The 16,807-nt window shown below is 45.3% G+C and overlaps 1 protein-coding gene across 4 annotated transcripts in view; it reads right to left on the bottom strand.

Moving 5' to 3' along the window:
• NINL (ninein like) overlaps positions 1-16,578 on the bottom strand; it is a 117,457-nt gene extending 100,879 nt beyond the window's left edge. For 2 of the 4 annotated variants that reach the window (XM_059898595.1, XM_059898594.1), the window contains exon 1: positions 16,391-16,578. The gene's annotated coding sequence lies outside the window, so the exon portion shown is untranslated. The remainder of the gene's footprint in view (positions 1-16,390) is intronic. The other 2 variants (XM_059898596.1, XM_059898597.1) reach the window with 1 other exon arrangement.
• Between the last annotated feature and the right edge of the window lie 229 nt (positions 16,579-16,807).

Here is a 16,807-nt window from a genome sequence, read left to right as displayed (position 1 = left end):
TTCAGTGTGAATGGTCTGAATACACCAATCAAAAGACAGAGGCTGGGGCTTCCCTGGTGGCGCAGTGGTTGAGAATCCGCCTGCCAATGCAGGGGACACGGGTTCGAGCCCTGGTCTGGGAAGATCCCACATGCCGCGGAGCAACTAGGCCCGTGAGCCACAGCTACTGAGCCTGCGCGTCTGGAGCCCGTGCTCCGCAACAAGAGAGGCCGCGATAGTGAGAGGCCCGCGCACCGCGATGAAGAGTGGCCCCCGCTCGCCACAACTAGAGAAAGCCCTCGCACAGAAACGAAGACCCAACACAGCCATAAATAAATAAGTAAAATTAAAAAAAAAAAAAAAAAAAGACAGAGGCTGGGGGCTTCCCTGGTGGCGCAGTGGTTAAGAATCTGTCTGCCAATGCAGGAGACACGGGTTGGAGCCTTGGTCTGGGAAGATCCCACATGCCGCGGAGCAAGTAAGCCCGTGTACCACAACTACTGAGCCTGCGCTCTAGAGCCCGCGAGTCACAACTACTGAGCCCACATGCCACAGCTACTGAAGCCCATGCTCCTAGAGCCCATGCTCCGCAACAAGAGAAGCCACCACAATGAGAACTCCGTGCACTGCAACAAAGAGTAGCCCCTGTTCGCCACAACTAGAGAAAGCCTGCACGCAGCAACGAAGACCCAACGCAGCCAATAATAAATAAATTAATAAATAAATAAATTTTAAAAAGAAGACAGAGCCTGTTAGAGTGGATAAAAAAACAAGACCCAACTCTATGCAGTCTACAAGAAACCCATTTTAAATATGAAGACACACATAGATTAAAAGTAAAGGGATAGGGACTTCCCTGGTGGCGAAGTGGTCAAGAATCTGCCTGCCAATGCAGGGGACATGGGTTCGATCCCTGGTCCGGGAAGATCCCACATGCTGTAGTGCAACTAAGCCCATGCACCACAACTACTGAGCCCATGTGCCACAACTACTGAAGCCCAAGCACCTAGAGCCCATGCTCCACAACAAGAGAAGCCACCACAATGAGAAGCCCGCGCACTGCAACAAAGAGTGGCCCCCGCTCTCCGCAACTACAGAAAGCCCGTGAGCAGCAACGAAGACCCAGCACAGCCAAAAATAAATTTAAAAAAATAAATTTATTAAAAAAAAAAAGTAAAGGGATAGAGAAAGATTTACCATGCTAACACTAATCAAAAGAAAGCTGGAGTAGCTATGTGGATCTCAGACAAAGCAGACTCAGAACAAGGAAAATTATCAGGGATAAAGAGGGACATTACATAATGATAAAGGAGACAATTCTCCAAGAAGACATAACAATCCTTGAACATATGGACTAACCACAGAGTACAACATACAAGAGGCAAGATATGATAGAACTACAAGGAGAAATAGACACATCCACTATTACGGTTCAACACTTCAACACACTTCTATCCATAACTGACATATCCAGCAGGCACAGGATCATTAGGGATGAAGTTGAACTGAAGAGCATCATCAATTATGTGGACCTAATGGACCTTTGTAGAATACTTCATCAGAATTCATCAATATTCAAAAAAAGAAAAGAAAAGTGGCAGTCCCGTGGTTAGGGTTTGGCGCTTCCACCGTGGTCCGGGTTCAATCCCTGGTCAGGGAACTAAGATCCCACAAGCCTCACAGTGCGGCCAAAAAAAACCCCCAAAACACAAGGATTTTATTGTATAGCACAGGGAAGTATATTCAATATCTTGTAATAAATTATAATGAAAAAGAATCAAAAAAAAGGATATAGATATATACATATATATGTATAACCGAACTACTTTGCTCTACACCTGAAACTAACATAATATTATAAATCAACTATACTTCAATTAAAAAAAAAGATTCATCAGTATTCATAGACTATAATAGCAGAATGCATCTTCTTCTCAAGCTCACATGGAACATTCACCAAGATAGACCACATCCTGGGTCATAAAACATACATCAACAAATTTTAAAAAAAACTGAAATCACACAAAGCATCCTATCTAACCACAATGGAATTAAACTAGAGGTAAGTAACAGAAGGAGGAAAATCTCCCAACACTTGGAAATTAAACAACATACTCTTAATAATCTATTAGTCAGGGAGAATATCTCATGGGAAGTTTTAAAATATATTAAACTGAATGAAAATGAAAGTGCAGCATATAAAAATCTATAGGGTGCAGCTAAAGTAGTTCTCAGAGGGAAATTTCTATCACTAAATACTTATATTAGAAAAGACGAAGAGTCTTGAATCAGTAATCTCAGCTTCCACCTTAAGAAACTAGAAAAAAAGAGCAAAATGAATGTAAGCAAGCAGAAGAGTGCAAAAAATAAGAAGGAAAAATCGATGAAATTGAAAACAGAAAAGTAATAGAGAAAAATCAATAAAACTCAAAGCTGATTTTTGCTAGAGATGATTGATAAACCTCTAGCAAGACTAACAGAGAAAAAAGAGAGAAGACACAAACTGTCATCATTAGAAATAAAAGAATATCTTTACAGATTCTGCAGACGTTAAAAAGATAATAAGGAATGCTACAAATACCTCTACGCACATAACTTCAACAACTTAGATGAAATGGACCAATTCCTTGAAAATCACAAAGTATCAGAACTTCCCCAAGATCAAATATGTAGATAATCTAAATGATAGTTCTAAAACTATTAAAGAAATTTAATTTGTGGTTTAAAAACTTCCAAAAAAGAAATTGCCAAGTGCAGATGGCTTTACTAGCAAATCCTACCAAACATTTAAGTTGGAAATAACACCAGTTCTATACAATATCTTCCAGAAAATAAAAGAGACAACCTTCCCACCTCATTTTACAAGGCCAGCATTATCTCGATACCAAAAGCAGGCAATGACAATACAAGAGAAAACAACTTAGGTCAATATCTCCCATGAATATAGATGCAGAATTCCTCAACAAAATATTAGCAAATCAAATCCAGGAATATATAAGAATAATAATACACTTATGAAGTGGGTTTATACCAGAAATGCAAGGCTGATTTCATATTCAAAAATCAATCAATGGTAGTACCAAAACATCTACTTAAGTTCTTTCATTTGTACCATTCCTTCGAATAAAGTAATTTGGTACCTCCCCACCTCCTTCCCCTCCCAAAAACAGTCAATGATTGATCATTGCAACAACAGACTAAAAAGAAAAACCTACACAATCACATCAGTGGATGCAGAAAAAGCATTTCAAAAATTCAATATCCACTCATGCCAAAAACTCTCAGCAAACTATGAATAAAAGGGAATTTCCTTAAGCTGATGAAGAGCATCTACTAAAAAACCCATAGCTTAACCCATCATACTTAACAGTGAAACACTGAATGTTTTCTCTGTAAGACTGGGAAAAGCAAGGACGTCCAGTCTCACCCTTCTTATTCTGCATCATACTGGAAGACATAGTACAAAGAAGGAAAAGGAAACAAAAGCCATTCAGATTGGAAATGAAGAAACAAAACTCCCTATTCACAGATTACATGATTGCCTATGTAAAAAACCCCAAGGAATCTACAAAAAAACTCCTAAAGCTAATAAGTTTAGCAAAATCATAGAATACAAGTCAACATACAAAATCAATCATATTTCAGTGGAGCTGAAACTGAAATTTACAAAACAATACTATTTACAACACCTCTGCAAAAAAAAGTGAACATTTAAGTATAATTCTATAATGCAGATCTGTATGCTGAAAACTACAAAACACTAATGAAAGAAATCAAAGAAGATCTAAATAAATGAAGAGACATACCATTTTCATGCATTAGAAGACTCAATATAGTTAAGATGTCAACGCTCCCCAAACTGACCTGTAGATTTAACATAATTCCGAAAGAAATCCCAGCAGAGTTTTTTATTTGGACAGGCTGATTCTAAAATGCATATGGAAGGGCAAAGGAACTAGAATAGACAAAGTATTTTGAAAAAAAGGAATAACGGGAACTCCCTGGCAGTACAGTGGTTAGGGCTCTGTACTGAGGGCCTGGGGTTCAATCCCTGGTTGGATAAGATCCTACAACCCACACAGCTCGGTCAGAAAAAAAAAAAAAAAAAGGAATAAAGTTGGAGGATTCATATTACCTAATTTTATGACTTATTTTAAGTCTACAATAATCAAGACAGTGTGGTGTTCATGAAGGGATGAGCACAAACAGTCCTCTCCTGGTATATCCGCAGGGGATTGGATCCAGGACATCCTAGCAGACACCAAAATCCGCAGATGCTCAAGTCCCTCATATAAAATGGCAGAGTCCAGTCGACCCTCCATGGCCCTCCACATCCCAGGGTTCTGCATCCAGGAATTCAACCAACTGTGGATCAAACTGCACGGATACAGAGGGACAACTGTGTACATACCTAAATCAGTGGAACTGAATCCAGAAATAGACTCACAAATACGGCCATTTGATCTCTGATAAAGTTGCAAAACCGATTTGATAGAGTAAGAATAGTGTTTGTAGCAAACGCTGTTGGAACAATGGAATATCCATATGCAGGAAAAAGAAACAACGAAAACCTCACACCTTATACAAAAATTAACTCAAAGTTTATCATTAATCTATACATAAAACATAATAGTACAAAACTTTCAGAAGAAAACATGGGAGGAAATCTTTATCACTTGGAGTTAGATGAGTTCTTAAAAAGGATACAAAAAGTAAAATCCATTTAAGACACCGATAAATTGGATTTCAGCAAAATTAAAACTTTTTGATGTTAAAGGTAGTGCTCAGATAATGAAAAGACAAGCCACAGACTGGGAGAAAATCTCTGCAAATTACATATTCAACAAAGGACTAGCATAAATAATATAGAAAGAACTATTAAGGGGAATTCTCTGGCAGTCCAGTGGTTAGAACTTGGTGCTTTCACTGCTAAGTTCGATCCCTGGTGGGTAACTAAGATCCCGCAAGCCGCACGGCACAGCCAGAAAAAAAAAAAAAAAACCTATTAAAACTGAAAATTTAGAATATAACCCTTAAAAAAAACTTCCAAGGCACTGGAATGGACACACTTCCAAAGGAGATAACATGGATGGCAGATAAGCACATGAAAAGATGCTCAAGGGACTTCCCTGGCAGTCCAATAGTTAAGACTCCTTGCTTCCACTGCAGGGGACACGGGGTTCGATCCCTGGTCGGGGAACTAAGATCCCACATGCCGCAAGGCGCAGCGAAAAAATTTTTTAAAAAAACAGAAAAGAAAAGATGCTCAACATCTTTCACCAATAGGGAAATTCAAATTAAATTGCCATGAGATACCACCACACACACCTATTAGAATAGCTAAAATTAAAATGTTTAAGAAATTCCAATACCCAGAGCTGGCAAGGACAGCAAATGAAACTCACACATTGGTGCTGAAAACGCAAAATGTGTAGCCACTCTGGGAAAGCAGTTTCTTATGAAATTAAACAAAGGTTTACCATGGGACCCAGCAATCCCATACCTCAGTATTTACCCTAGGAAAATGAAATGTTTACAAATGCAAATGTTTACAATAGTTGCATTCGTAACTGTCAAAAAGTGGAGACAATCCTAACGTGCTCCATCAGGTGAACGGATGGACCGGCTGTGGTAACCCTCACCTGGAACGCTGCTCTCAGTGAAAGGACAAGCAACCATGCAGCCACACTGACGCTGAGAGAAAGAGCCAGCTTAGAAAGGCCACGTGCTGTAAGATTTCATTTATGTGACATTCTGGAAAAGGCAAGACTATGGGGTCAGCAAACATGGGCAGGGTTAGGACTACCCAAGGGCAGCACGTGTTTTTGGTGACGGAACTGTTGTGTTCTCATTGTGGTGACAGTTACACAAATCTGCACGTGTTAAAACTCTTGGAACGATACACACACATGCACATATAAGTCAATTTTTGTGTAAGCAATTTTTTTTTAAAGGGAGAGAGAGGTCATTTTCCAGAAACTTCTGTCTTCAGCCCTGTAACATAAGTCCCCTGGAGGCAAGGGAACACCAAGGTCTGGTACCATCTTGGAATGGGAAAAACAGATAAAACACATATTGTGGGTTTTTTGTGTGTTTGTTTGTTTTGGCCGCACGGCATGCAGGATCTTAGTTCCTTGACCACCAGGGATTGAACCCACGCCCCCTGCAGCGGAAGTGCGGAGTCTTAACCACTGGGCTGCCAGGCAAGTCCCTAAAACACATATTGAATTTCAATAAATTATCCTGCTGCAGGCTTACAAACGCTAAGGCACGTATAGCTAGCCTGACCAAACGAAATCACTTCAGTTTTCCTCTGAGGGTCTGTTATTAACTTCCCAACGGGTTTCAACCTCACTCCCGTTGGAGCAGCAAAGGCATGGAATGTGAAGTTGCAATTCCCTCTCATCCCACACCCAGTCTCAAACCCTGTGAACAGGACCAGACCCAGTAAATGGAGGTGGGCGGGTCACCTGCTCCCTGGAGGCCACTGTGGAGGAGAGATGTGGGTGCAGATGCATTCTGAGAGACAAATGAGTAACGTACGTTTCTCTGCTGGAAGTGAGAGGCGAGGGCGCGCTGGAACCAGCAGGAAGGCGGGCAGAGCAGAGACCTTCCCCAGTGGGATGGACAACTCACACCCAAGGCTGTGAGCCCCATGACCCTTATCACTAGAGAAATGTTATTAGTGGTCACAGAACCACCTAGAGCTTTATCAGCAAGCCAGCTGGAGCATTTGATTCTCTATCGAAGCTAGAAATTCCAGAAGAGAATCCACATAAACACTAACTTTTTTTTCTTTTCCAAAACGTTTGAGATCCAAACTTTGAGGTGAATGGATGTTACGGTGAAGGCTCCTTGTTCACGCATTAGTCAGAGGACAGACCAGAAGGTCAGCGCAACAACGTTGTCAACATACCCAAGAACACAGGCTGAGTCCTAAGGGCATGATCTTGCTTTTCTTTATCAAAAATAAGCAAGCATTTAATAGGCACAATCTTGCTAATCACTAAAGAAACCAAATTAAAACAACACAAGCAAGAGGTTTCCACCACAGGGTGCACGTGAGCTGACTCCACCTGCCTGGCCCGCTGGGGTCAAGGGCTGACCCTCCCACACCCCTCGCAGGGAGCAGCTGGTGAGGATGCTCCGGTCAGAGACCCCACGGCACACTCATCCCACCGGCCACATAAAGGAGCAGTGGCGGGGCTGGAGGAAAGAAGCGAGGATGGTGCTTTCATATCCAAAGAGAGGGAAAATAGGAAGCCTGAAATTTTTCATTGAATGCTATCTGAAAGTCCCTAACTGCTCAGAAAAAAACAAGAAGCCTAGCCAGAGGAAATAGCTCAGCACACCAGGTGAATGTTTTCAACAGCAGTGAAAATGGATAGACTTGTAAACTGCATGAACACACAAAGCTCATCTTTTAAAAAACTACAGGGACTTCCCTGGAGGCCCAGTGGGTAACACTCCACGCTCCCAGCGCAGGGGGCCTGGGTTAGATCCCTGGTCAGGGAACTAGATCCTCCATGCATACCGCAACTGAGTCCACATGCTGAAACTCAAGATCCCATGTGTTGCAACTAAAGATCCCACATGCCGCAACGAAGATCCTGTGTGCCGCGCAACTAAGACCAGTGCAGCCAAAATAAATTGAAAAAAAAAAAAAAACACTACAGAAATTAGCAGAAAAAAACAGAAGTCTAGCACACATTTCAACTCCACACAATACATTCATCCACACTGGAGGTAATGAGGACAGAACCTGTAGGGTAATGATAACGTCTTGGTGAATACATTCTTTCTCTTTAAGTTACTCATGTTTATCACTTTTTGAAATGTTTGTATATCTTGTTCGCCATTCTGAGTAGTTTCTTTTTGTGGGATAATTGTTGCAATTTATTTTTATTTCAGTCAAGTGACCTTAAAGGTTGAGAGAGAAAAATTAAAAGGGCTCTAGGAGTTTTTCTCAACGCCCCACTCCCAGCTGTGCAAGCCCTGGAGTCTACTTTCTGTGGACAGTCAGAGCCACTGGAGATATGTCTCGACCTTTGACACCTCCATAGGATGCTTGCTTTCGCTAAATAATCTTGTGACAATATAAAACTAGTATTTCTTAAGCACTCATCCTGTAATGGGCGCATTCCTGAACACTGAGGAATTTAGCTTTGTGAGGGAGGCACTATTATCAACCTTCTATTAAAAGCAAGGAAAATGAGGCACAGAGAGGTTAGGTAATTTGCCCAAAGTCACAGAGCTAGTAAGTGAACACACCCTGAGGTCTAACGACACAGTTAGAGCTACCAACCTTAACATACTACCTCATGCCTACTAATAACATGTAAACCCACAAAGCAGTTTTGAATAGTAAAAAAAAAAAAAAAAAAAAAAAAAGTTTTCCCATGAATAAGTGCAGGAATCTGAAATCCAGAATAGATAGGAACATGTCTCTTCTAGCTCTAAACCAAACTAGAAAGTCCTAATGTTATGCAAGAATTTTATATTAGGAAACCTAACTATAAGGAGAGAACATTAACTTGGATAGTCCCCCAAATTAAAAAGCAGTACTTCAACCAAACATTCTGTGCCCCAGTCCATTTCTATTCATCTGTTAGGAAACTTTCTCTGTGCCAGAACCTTTCTTGTGTTGTGTTGATAATAAAGAAAACAAGAGAATAAAGTAACACGGCCCACAAAATCAATTCAGAAAACCCTGTGAACAAACTGCCCCCTGCTCACTGTTATCCCACCTTTCTTATCTTAAATTCCAGCCATGAAGTTAGGAGCCTAAAGGCACATCACACAAAACTGTTGATCTTGTTTGTTCTCTACACATATTTAAAAGTCCACAGAATCCAGCAGTGGCCTGAATACCCTGGGTTTCTCCTTCTAAAGAATGAGCCTGCTGTGAAGGTCACTGTCAACATCGACAACTCAGTGGTCCCCAAAGCAGATTCAGAATCACCAAGAAGTAATCACCCAAAATGCAAATGAAACATGGTAGTGGAGAAACTAGGCCACGGGGAAATCACAGTATTTTACTACTGCAGTTGCTTTAAGTCCATGCCAAACAAAATAAAGGAAAATGTTACCATCCTGGGCTGATTCAAAGTTTCCCAAGTCAAATGGCGCTCGCTACAAAGACTCAGATGGAGCCATTCCCACGTCTGACACACAGGGGTTCAAGAACAAGTGAGACAATGTGGTGCTACAGAAGTTCCAACCACACTCACAGTGGCCCTGGCGTGGAGAGGAGCCCAGAAGCGCCAGGCACGGCCAGTTCTATAAAACGCACCTACTCCTGATGGAGCCTGCCAGCACCCGATGTACAACCAACCCCACCCGACTCACCCATGAACTGAGCACCGTACCGGAAAGAAACCTAGGAGGAAGTGCTAGGCTTCAGGGAGCAGCAGGGTCGGCCATACACTTGCAGGAGCTCAGAGCAGGGTCTGCCTAGCGGGAACTGGCCACTTGAATGATTCTACTTTAAAGCCTTCCTAAAATGCTCTCATATTTTAAGTCACAGAATTTCAGAGTTTTATGGTAACTTAACTTGCCTTGTACATTATCCTGACAGACTTGGGAAAAATATCCTCATTTGACAAATGGGGAAAATGAGGCACAGACGTTTGGAGCCCAAAGACACTTCAAGAAATAGGCGGTCTAGGACTTCCCTGGTGGCGCAATGGTGAAGAATCCACCTGTCAATTCGGGGGACATGGGTTCAATCCCTGGTCCAGAAAGATCCCACATGCCATGGAGCAACTAAGCCCATGCGCCACAACTACTGGGCCTGTGCTCTAGAGCCCACGTGCCACAACTACTGAAGCCCACGTGCCTAGAGCCTGTGCCCCGCAATGAGAGAAGCCACCGCAATGAGAAGCCCGGGCACCACAACGAAGATTAGCCCCCGCTCACCGCAACTAGAGAAAGCCCATGCACAGCAAGACCCAACACAGCCAAAAAAGAAAAAAAATAAAGCAGCCTCTGTTCCAGGCGAGACTGGGACACACCCACCCCATCTCCATAAGCACTGACAGGTCCCTGTGCTCCTCCCACGGGGCCATTCTGGAGCCAACTCTGGTTAAAAATCAGGTTTACACTCCCTGAGATAGGGAACCCAGAGGAAGAGCAGTTTGGGGTGGTAGAGGTGAAGACAGAAATCCAGCCTGGAATGTGTTGAGTTTGAAATATCTAGCAGGCACGGAGGTGGAAATGAGCAAATGCAGCCGGATATCTGGCCTGGAACAAAGACGCGAGCTGAGAGACTGAAAAAACTTTACACATGAAGCTACTCGAAGCAGTGTCTTCTTTTTCCCACTTCTCAGACAAAGCCAGAGAGAATACCATATTTCATCAAATCCACGATGCCACTGATTCTAAGACAAATCACTAAGAAAGAAAAACTGATGTCAAAACCTGACACAATGAATTCTAAGAAAGCATTGATTATAAGATGCACCCCAAATTCAGAGATGTTATAAGATGAAAAAAAATGCATCTTAAAAAAGATGAAATATGTGACTTCCCTGGTGGTGCAGTGGTTAAAACTTCGCCTTCCAACGCAGGCGGTGCGGGTTCAATCCCTGGTTGGGGAGTTAAGATCTCACATGCCTCCTGGCCAGGGGACCAAAACATAAAACAGAGGCAATATTGTAACAAATTCAATAAAGACTTTAAAAAAAAAAACAAAAGAAAAGATGAAATACTGCAAACTTTTATTGGTGGAAGGTATTTAGATTGCAGTGAATCCAGGGTGGACATTTGTCTTTGTAACTTTTTATTCTGATAGCATTTCAAATGTATAGAGAAGTTGCAAGAACAGTACAAAGAATTCTCCAATACTCTTTACCCAGCTAGCTTCACCAATTAATTGTTTTCACTTTGCCCCATTTATCATGTCCACGTGATCATTTTCTTTCCCACCCTCTCTCCCCTTCCCCCATTGAGTTTCAGACTTTGTGCCCTCTTATCCCTAAATACTTCCATATGTATTTACAAACTCAAGGACATGGTCAGAGCATGATGATCAAACTCGGGAAATGTGACATTGCTAACATACTATTGGCCAATCTACCTTTACACTCACATTTTGTCCACTGTCCCAATAATGTCCTTTATAGTCACTCCCCCCCCCAGTCCAGTCTACGGTGAAGCACTGTATACAGAGGACTTCCTTGGCAGCCCAGTGGTTAAGACTCTGTGCTTCCAATTCAGTGGGTGTGGGTTCAATCCCTGAAGGGGGAACAAAGATCCCACATGCCGCACGGCACAGCCAAAAAAAAAAAGCACTGTATATGGTTGTCAGATCCCTTTAGCACTTTTTCAATTGGAATAGTTCTTCAGTCTTTCTTTGTGTTTCTCGACCCTGAAACCGTGAAAATTTTGAAGAGTACAGAGGCCGCTTACTTTATAGAGTGTGGCTCAAATGTAGTTTGTCTCAGGTCTCCGCACGATGAGATTCAGGTTACGGCGGGAATACCCCAGGCAAGGTGGTGTCCTTCTCTGTACCTCTTATCAGGAGGTTAACTGGGACCTTAACGTTGATTGCTTAGTTAAGGGGCGTCCACAGCAAGGCAGTCAAAGTCTTACTTTATGTGTACAATTTGGAATGATGAAAATTCAAAAAGAATTTAAAATGTATCAAGAACTGCTTAATTTTAAAGCCACATTGCTGCATGAACTATCAGCTATTTTTTTACTCTTCTGCTACAGAGCAGGGCTGGCTAAGTCCGAATTACGCAGGACCCTGCAAACATCCTGTTTGAAGAGGTTTTCTGAGGAGTGCTACCAGCAGCGAGAACAGGCCATTAATGTAGATTATGAGGTTTAGAAATTGGGCATTCATGCTTCTGGCCCAGTCAGGGGGCAAACTCGCCCTGTCACTTTCTTCGTCTAGATCCTCGGACAGCGGTGACTTCTCTGGAGCCCGACCACAGAATCGGTCACCTGGGCCCAGGGAGCTAACCAGTGGGGCTGCAGTCAGCACAGAGGAATCTCCCCCCTGGGACAGAAGGCAATGCCCTCCCTGTTATCACGGGGTCACACATTCCCCAGGGTGAGGGGAGGAGTCTCGTCTGTCCAAGGCTCGGTCGTCCCTCCCCAGCTGCAGAACTGATGATTCTGCCCACTTTTGCCTGGTTTTGTCCACTTCCATGACAGCAGCCGGAAGCCAGGAGGCCACGTGGACGGACAGTGCCAGCACCTCCCTCCTCGGACCACCTGAGTGCAGGGCAGGTGGACATACTCTAGATCCGGTGAGCTCTCCCTGGGGTGTGACAGCCTGCTTGTCAAACTCTCCACTAAGCAGACTGCCTTGTTGGTTTTTAAAGAATTTACAACCATTTACAAAATTCCTGTGCCCTGAAACTAAACTCCAAGTCAGTGAATGTTTCATTACATTACTTGATGTTGGCTCTTATGTTCATGCCATCTTGTGACCCCGAGAGCGACCCCACGGCCCGGTGTGAACCGCGCTCTGAAGGATCTGCCCCGGCAGGACCAGTCCACCGCCCTCCGCGGGAAGGGCTAGCAGAGGCTCAGCCCGATCCCAGCATCAGACTCTTTTGTTGTTATTGTTAGTTGTCGTTGTTACTTCCGAGGGCACACACAGCCACGAGGCCCACAGGAGGCAAAGCCCAATTTATTAGGCCATCCACACTCTCGCCCACAGGGGGAATTTGGGTGGGCAATTCCTCTCTTGCCTCGCACTTCACGTGTCTAGACAGATCATGTAAGTCACAGGTTTGTATCAACACTGAAAACTCCTCATTTTCTTTCTAATGTAAAGAAATGATGTTGTCACTGAGGCAGCGAGGTGCAGTCTTCGAGATGGGAATGACAGCACGCCCCAGCTCAGCCGACTGCTTGCTGCTAGCACCACCCAAAGGAATTTACCCAAAGCGCTGAGAACAGAGCCTGGCACACAGTGAGTGCTCAGCCAAAATTTAAACACAGCTCATCAAGAGACCGGGGCTCCATTTCTGACAGTAGCTTGGCCAGGGCACAAGCTCAGGTACTGGGGACATGCCACCTGTGTGGCGAGCCACACAAGCCCTCCGGTGACCAGGCACCCAAAGCCTGCCCCCCGCAGTCCCCACACACCCCGCGTCCAGGAAGTAGCGGCAGGGAAGTGGGGGGACCTGACGCAGATGGGGGAGGGGGTCCTCTCCCAGCCAGTGACCGGTTCAAATGGCCCGGAGGCCAACAGGTGTTTTATTCCTCATTCTTTTTTTTTTTTTTTTTAAATATTTATTTATTTATTTATTTAGGCTGCACCGGGTTTTAGTTGTGGCATATGGGATCTTCATTGCGGCATGTGGACTCTTAGCTGCAGCATACATGCAGGATCTAGTTCCCTGACCAGGGATCGAACCCGGGCCCCTTGCTTTGGAAGCGCAGAGTCTTACCCATTGGACCACCAGGGAAGTCCCCACTCCTCATTCTTAAAGCGAGCCATGGAAGCCAAACTCCCTCTCCCTCCTGATGTGGGTGAGACAGCCACCACCAACATGACACTGTGAGGAAGAGGGGCAACCTGGCCCCAGAGGCTGCTTCAGCCACTGGAACAACCCATCCTGAAGCCTGTACTTTCCTTTTGGGACCTCTATTTGTTTAAGCCAAGAATGAGTCAGGCTGTCTATCACAGGCAGCTAAAAACATAACTGATGTATACCTACAAATGTAAAATTCTTCACTGGAAACTTAAAAACCTAGAGATTGTGAAGACTGATTTCCCTTCAGATCTTTAATAATCACAGTAAATGATGACCATTTTGAGAAACTCCAACATACCAAAATCTTAACTTATTAAGCAAAGCAGATCCCCAAACAAGGTAACTGGGTTATAAGAGCATGTGTCACATCACAAGGATTTGCCAGTTTCCTCTCATGAAATACAAAATAACTGTCAACACACAAAAGCTGGTATGTGCCAGCACCTTCAGGGCTTTGGTTCATTTGAGACTATGTACCAGTCTTGAGGAATGAGAAGGCATCATCCCTTGAAGTCTAAGGAAGGACATTCCAGGGTCGAGAGAGACACAAAAGTGCAATCACCAGCAGCAGATGCAAACTCCAACCTCCATCAAGAGGTTAAAAACACAGAATGCTCCAAAGGACTCCTCTGTCCCATGGTTCACAAACCAAAAGATGACGACAGTCAGAATCCTTTGGTAGAGAGGTTTCACCAGGGGCTCAAGGTTACCTCAAGGATGGGGGAAGGAAAGCCTTCTGCTGTCACCTACCTCCAAATAGCTCCAGGTAGGGTCTGACCCAAAGTTTTGGCCTCCTGCTTGTGATTAACCAAACTGCTGGCCTTGAGCCTGAATTCCTAATTCGTACTTGAAGCCAAGGACTAAGCTAAGCCCAAATCGAAAGTCCAGTTACAGCCACTGCTACTCAACTTTGTAGGGAATGACCACGGAATCGGAGAGCAAAGTGGCCACGGCACTGGAAACACCCTTCCAGGCCGGAAGGCACTACTCTTTCCAGTCAAGAGCTACACCACACCCTTGACTCCACCACTGAAATGTCCACTTCAAGGCCACGCCAGACACTGTTTTGCCTCCTTCTTCTAGATCTGTCTTGAGTCAGGGAAGGAGAGAGATGTTTAGCAACCACCTGTTTGTAGCAAGATCCAAAGCTAAGTATCCAAGGTGAAAAGAATGTGGTCAGAGGGCTCTCTCACATGCCCCAAGTCCCAAACGCCACGTGTGTCATCTTCCAAAAAAACACGAGACGAACTATCCAGTAACCAGCACCTAAAGCCACTCATAATAAAAGGGCAGGATCTGAACACCCTGAATACTTACAGTTAGAACTTTGAGACTCTTTTGTTACTCTATTTCCCACCACCAGATGTTCACAAGGACTAAGGACACAGAACCAAAGACGCACTAATGCTAAGGGACTCGCAGCATGGCATCAGCAATGGCACAGCTCACCCACCTCCGAGCAGCCCTGCAAACCGCAATATCTGGGGTAACCATGAGCTAGAGAAAAACAGCTTTCCATCAAAGTTTATATAAACTCCTCAGTTGAAGGGAATTCCCTGGCGGTCCAGTGGTTAGGACTCTGCACTTCCATTGCAGGGGGCACGTGTTCGATCCCTGGTCAGGGAACTAAGATCCCGGCAAGCCCCGCGGCACGGCCAAAAAATAAAAATAAAAACATAACCTCCTCAATTGAAAAAATGTTAAAACCCTAACTTTCCCATAAAATGTTCTCTTTCTAATTTGATGATGTAACGTTATCTGAAGTTCAGGTTCTTTGAAGATGGCTTGTTATTTTACCATTTGTTATTTTACCATTCTGCAAAAACGATTATCCTCTATTTTTTATTGAACCTGAGCTATATATTTGTTATTTGCCATACAGACCAGTTCAATCTGTAATAGCTTAAACCATTATGGATGATGTGTAAATCAAACAGAAAAGGGACAGCGCGGTGGTAGCCGCTTCCCTAACCGCCTTAGCTTTTTTTAATATACACTTACTCCTGCACTCGGTTCATAAAACTGAGAGGCTGCAGACTTAGCCTTCTGTTTAACCGACCAGTTTTAACTCTTTTTTTTTTTTTAATTTTCTGCTTTTAAAAGTATCCTAAGTCCGATGTGGAAAACCTGGAAATCACAGCAGCTGCCTCTAAGGAGCAGCTCACCCTCACTCAAGAGTCGCTCCGTCCTATCGACAGTGTTGGCGGTGGGAGCGCGAGCGTCACTCGACCCTCCCGGCGCTCCAGCTCCACAGTTCTTGCCCCCGACCCCTCCCTGTTCCACAGCGTGGCCTAAGTCTCCGGTTGCAGAAGGGAACCCAGCGACCTTCTTCACTTCCATCCTGTGCAAATACACGGAGCTCCCTACACGGAGCTCCCAGTAATCAGCACGATTTATGGGTTCTGCGACTAAGCGCACTGGCAGGAGGAAAGCTGCGCTTCTGCAAACAACTCACGACAGACAAAACTCGCAGCAGACTTTTCCGTCCCAGAGCGTGAGTCCTTATTTCTAACAATTTTTCCATATGCAAACTCCTGATACACCAAAAGAAGCAGGTAGGTCCTAGAGCTTCGGCATAGTGGGGAGATCTTATTCAGAGCTCATCCCGTGCAGTAACTGGACGCCAGCAGCCGCCCAGAGGACGGGCCCGGCAGCCCCGCGACCCCAGCCGAACGCCCGCCGGCCACCTGAGCCAAGGTCCCGGAGCGCCAAACTAGACGCGGCCGCCGGAGGGCCTGGCTCTACCGGACCCGCCCCGCGCTCCGGGGTCTCAGGAGAAGCAGGGTCCCGCCGGACTTCCCGAGGGGCCCCCAGGCCCGGAGGCGGAGCGAGGCGCGGGCCCCCCGGCACTTGGTCCCTACCAACCCACCCTTGTGCGCCCCCTGATGCGCTATCACGCCCCGCGGCCGGCTCACCTGGGCGGGGGGGCGTCTCCGGTTCCGCCTGCGCGCGCACAGGCCAAGGGCGCGCGCGGACGCTCTTCTCCCACCCGCGTCCTGCAGCCGCTCTTTGTGTCTGGAGGAACCCGCGCCACCCTCCTCCCGGCCTGCAGGCGCCGAGGCTACGGCAGGCGCGGGACGCGGAGTGCCGAGCCCGGGGCGGGGCCGAGGGGCGGGGCCAGAGGAGGCGGGGCCTGAACCAGGCGCGGGGCCGAACTCAGGGGCGGGGCCGAAGAGGAGAGGCGGTGGAGTGGGCGGGGCAAAGACGACAGGGTACCCTCCGTTGCAGGGACAAAACCACGGGCGGGGCAGGAGTGGGTGGGGCCGACAGAGGAGGGGCCATCTTAAGGGCGTCGGAGGGGCGTGGTCTGTGCTGAGTGGGTGGGGACTGGT

Source organism: Balaenoptera ricei, chromosome 15 (genome assembly GCF_028023285.1).
Source record: "Balaenoptera ricei isolate mBalRic1 chromosome 15, mBalRic1.hap2, whole genome shotgun sequence".
NCBI classification, from domain to species: domain Eukaryota; kingdom Metazoa; phylum Chordata; class Mammalia; order Artiodactyla; family Balaenopteridae; genus Balaenoptera; species Balaenoptera ricei.
Note: the sequence above shows the minus strand (reverse complement) of the source record. Positions and strands in the feature narration are given on the sequence as shown.